Source organism: Helianthus annuus, chromosome 1, assembly GCF_002127325.2.
Source record: "Helianthus annuus cultivar XRQ/B chromosome 1, HanXRQr2.0-SUNRISE, whole genome shotgun sequence".
NCBI lineage: Eukaryota > Viridiplantae > Streptophyta > Magnoliopsida > Asterales > Asteraceae > Helianthus > Helianthus annuus.
Genome location: NC_035433.2, coordinates 138,763,376 through 138,768,023, shown reverse-complemented (window position 1 = coordinate 138,768,023; position 4,648 = coordinate 138,763,376). Strand labels below are relative to the sequence as shown.

The window sequence follows — 4,648 nt, the reverse complement described above, 5'->3', positions numbered from 1 at the left end:
TTGAACGGCTAATTTCTTTAATCTTTTGTTGACTGTGAGACTTGAACCTAAGACCTTCCTGTTTCCAACTTAGGTGTTTTTAAAAGCTTTGTCTTTGCTAATAGACCCCTACCCCATTTGTCATCTCCCTAAATTTGTTTTTTAGTAAGCAAAGTTGTGGTTTAAAAGATTCCCAACTCGGTCAATATAATAAATGAATAAAGTAATACCAAAAGGAGATATCATCATATGAGGTCAACTATAAATTAAAAAACCATCACTAGTAGCGGTATTTAAGTTACATTTATAGTGAGTTTGGATGAATTTTTCCTTCAAAATCTTAAATTCGAGTCTGGGTGATTGGGGTTTCTCATTGAGTGATTTAAATTGGGGATCTATTGTGCGAGGGGCTCTAACACGGACCCGATTAACACAACGTATACTAGACCTCCCGACATTCTCAAATAATTCACACCTTTTTAAAAAAACTATAATTAAAGAATTAAACCTTTTAAATCTTTCTGAGAAAAATAGTTAATTTGACACAATGTGTCATTTTCGTTTTAGCCAAGTTTTACTCTTTTCTCAAAAAGAAACTGTATAGTATTATTGTTCAAAATAGTAATATATTTTAATTTTCATGTATAAATAATCGGTATGATAATCGTTGTATGTTTTTACATAACGTTAACATCTAACTAATTTGATGATAAGTTATATATATATATATATATATATATATATATATATATATATATATATATATATATATATATATATATATATATATATATATATATATATATATATATATAGGGGGCTGCTAGAATGAGAACCACCCCGAGTTGTAAGAACCGCGAGAACTACACCCCACGGAGCGCCGTTCGCCGCGATTTTTTTTTACAAGTAGATGTGTGCATTATAAACACGGCCGTAAAAAATCACGGCGAACGGCGCTCCGTGGGGTGTACTTTTTTACACCTCAAGTTTGGTGTTTTTTAATTTTTTTTCTTTTTTCTTTTTTTTTTCACCAAACTTGAAGTGTAAAAAAGTACACCCCACGGAGCCCCGTTCGCCGTGATTTTTTACGGCCGTGTTTATAATGCACACATCTACTTGTAAAAAAAAAATCGCGGCGAACGGCGCTCCTTGGGGTGTAGTTCTCGCGGTTCTTACAACTCGAGGTGGTTCTCATTCTAGCGGCTCCCTATATATATATATATATATATATATATATATATATATAGGATTTAGGTTCAAGAGTGAACACTAGTGTAGTTTGTGAACTGAGTGAACTAATCCTAGCTATACATGTGTGTAGATCAATGGTCAGGATTTGATGACGAAATACACTAGTGTATTTTACGATTTGATGATTAAATCCTAGCCATCCACGTGTGTAAATCAATTGCCAAGATTTGTTCACTCAGTTCGCAAATACATTAGTGTTCACTCTAGAACCCTACCCTATATATATATATATATATATCTATATAGGGCATGGATCTACAGAAAACTTATTTCTACTAAGAAAACCTAGGAAACCCAATCTAGACCATTGATCATGATCATCCAATGGCTCACAAAATTTGAAGCATTTTTGAATTAAATTAAATAGAGTGGTAAAGTCAAAAAGGTACTTCAAGGGCATATGGGTAAAATTACCTATGATATTATGATATTTTATATATTATATTCATATTGATTAGACATTCATGATATGAAAAGGAGAGAGAAGCACAATTACCTATAACCAAGATTCCCATTTCTCTCTTTCTCTCTCAGACCTTCATTCTCTCTCTTCTTTATTATTGTCACCATCACCATCATCATTGTTTCTCTTTCTTCTTTTCTTTGAGAATTCAAAAAAACTTCTGTGCATTCACCATCATCATCATCCCTTCTCTCATCCTCTCTCTTTCTTCATGTTTCAATCACCAAGAACACACACAAGTGTGTGTGAGAGAATCGTTATTGTTAAAACCCCTTCGTGTTCATGAAGAACACCAAGAACACACACACAAGTGTGTGAGAAAGAAGCAGGCCTGAATCATTCGGTTGCATGTGTTTCTAGAGAGAGAAAGTTATTAGAACACCAAGACCAAGAACACACACAAGTGTGTGAGAGAGAAGCAGGTCAGAAATCATTTGGTTCATGGGTTTTAGAGAGAGAAAGTTGTTAGAACGCCAAGAACACACACACACACAAGTGTGTGTGAGAGAATCATTTTTGAAGATCTTCATCGTGTTCATCAGACGGGTCTAGATCCGGTTAGTGTTCTACTAATTGCAAGAACACACTTGATTTTTTTGTTAAAAAGGTTGTCAATAACTTTTTGTGTGCTCAAAGTGTTCTAGTAATGGGTTAATGTTCATGTATTTTGCAGGTTTTTGTTTTTATGTTAAAATGATTTTTAGTTTTTTGATATTTTCAGTTTGTTGACCAATAATTTATGGGTTGGGTTTGTGTTAGGTTTTATAAATTGGATTTGCTTTATTTTGTTTTCTGTTTTTTGTTTAAATTGGGCATCCCAATTATTGGTAGATAATTAGTTTGAAAATCCATAATTGTTACAGTAAAGGTTTCAAAATGTTGTTGGTTAAGTTGTTCTTTTTTTATAATTAGTGTTAAATGTTTCAAATTTTTGCAGGCATAACTAGTTACGTATGTTACATTTCTGCCAGCTAGATTCTAAACTGTTTGTCCTGTATGTTGTAACATATGTTACACTTTCGGACAATATATGGTGCATACATTGTGTTACACATTTTGTTTTGATATGAGTGGATATTGAAATGGTGAATGGTAATTGTTGTATCCTCATCTTAGCAAGTACTCTTTTGCTGACTACTAATATTTGTGTTTTTCATTTCTTGGGCAGGACTGGGACTGGGAAGAAACCTAACAAAACATTATGTGTTTACAAATCTATATCTTTTTAAATGGGTTGAAATGTTATTTTAAATGGGTTGTTAGTTGAAATGTCTTGCTGGCATAATTAGCTACATATGTTGTAATAAGGTTACACGTGTTACTTATGTTAAAACCAGCCCTTTCTTGGACATAAAAAGGAGCTACACATATGTAACACATGTTTGTAACGTGTGTTACACTGGAGGGTACCTTTGATGTTGTACAGAAGTTACCCTCCAGTGTAACACATGTTACAAACATGTGTTACATATGTTCAACCTCTTTGTTACCAAAAATCGGGGCTGCACATATGTAACACGTGTTACAACAGGTTTTTACCTACTTGCACGTCTCTATTACAAATGGATGAAAAACAGTTTTTTTAAAACATCCACGGTGTAACACTTGTTTATTTGAAAGTTCTTAAAACAACCGTTGTAACACGTGTTATAATCCCATCTTCAATGTAAAGATACATCCAATGTAACACGTGTTACAAAAGGAAATTACCTACTTACACATCTCTATTACGTTGATTTAAACAGTTATTTAAAAACATCCACTTTGCAACACTTGTTTATTTGAAAGTTCTTAAAACAACCGTTGTAACACGTGTTACAACTTTTTTAGTGTTGTGCATTTTCCTTTTTATTATCTCATCTTCAGCTTGAAGATACATCCAATGCAACACGTGTTAGGTTTGTTACGTGTTACAAAAGGTTTTTACTTAATGTAATAGTAAGTTTAAATGTTAAAATGTTTTTTTTAAGATTGGCTGTTAAATGTTAAAATATATAAACTTCATAATTTATTCGGAATATCTCGTTTATTTTACAAATAACTCCGGAAATATTACTTGTGCTATTATGTATTTACTATGGCGGTTGTATTTGCAGGAGTGAGGAGAATGACCAGGTCCGTGACGGGTAGGCTGGCTAATAAGCGAAAGCAGAACGATAAAGAAACAGAACGATAACGAAAGAAGATAGATGGAGAAACCGATGAAGAATGGGAACAAGAAGTCGATGAAGGGCAGGTGGTGGGTACCTTTGACGTTGTACAGAAGTTACCCTCCAGTGTAACACATGTTACAAACATGTGTTACATATGTTCAACCCCTTTGTTACCAAAAATCGGGGCTGCACATATGTAAGACATGTTTGTAACTTATGTTACACTAGAGGGTAACACATGTATGATCATTTTTGGATCATTTGTATATATTTAAGTCTGTATAAACCTACAACATTGATACCCCCAAAAAGGTTACACATGTTACGATAGAATGGGAAATGTGTAGCAACGTTCAATACTGTTGTTTCACTCTATAGTGTGTAACATGTGTGAAATGGCGTTTGTCAGTAAAACATATAACTTGTAAGGTGATACGACTGTATCTTTAAAACATGTTTACCTATAAGTACTTACATGTTACAGGTTGTATCTTTAAAACATGTTTAAACTGGAAACAGGAAACACTTGCAATGTATAAAGCAGAGTTACAGAAGATGTAACATGTGTAAAACTGGAAACACTTGTGTAACATTTTGGTGTAACACATTTTACAGGTTGTATCTTTAAAACATGTTTACCTATAAGTACTTACAAAATATAAAGCAGAGTAGGAACACAACTTTTAAGGATGTTACATACATTGTAGAGAAGATGTTACATGTGCACACACAATTAAGATGTGTAACATCACGACAAGTGTCATGTGTGATCTTTTTTTGTTACCCTAGGGTGCTAAACGTA

General features: G+C 33.3%; 1 long non-coding RNA gene across 1 annotated transcript; it reads left to right on the top strand.

Moving 5' to 3' along the window:
* The first annotated feature begins 1,781 nt into the window (after positions 1-1,781).
* LOC110940433 lies at positions 1,782-4,345 on the top strand. Its single transcript, XR_002593152.2, has 2 exons — positions 1,782-2,250; positions 3,790-4,345. It is a non-coding gene; the product is annotated as an uncharacterized LOC110940433 (long non-coding RNA).
* The last annotated feature ends 303 nt before the right edge of the window (positions 4,346-4,648 follow it).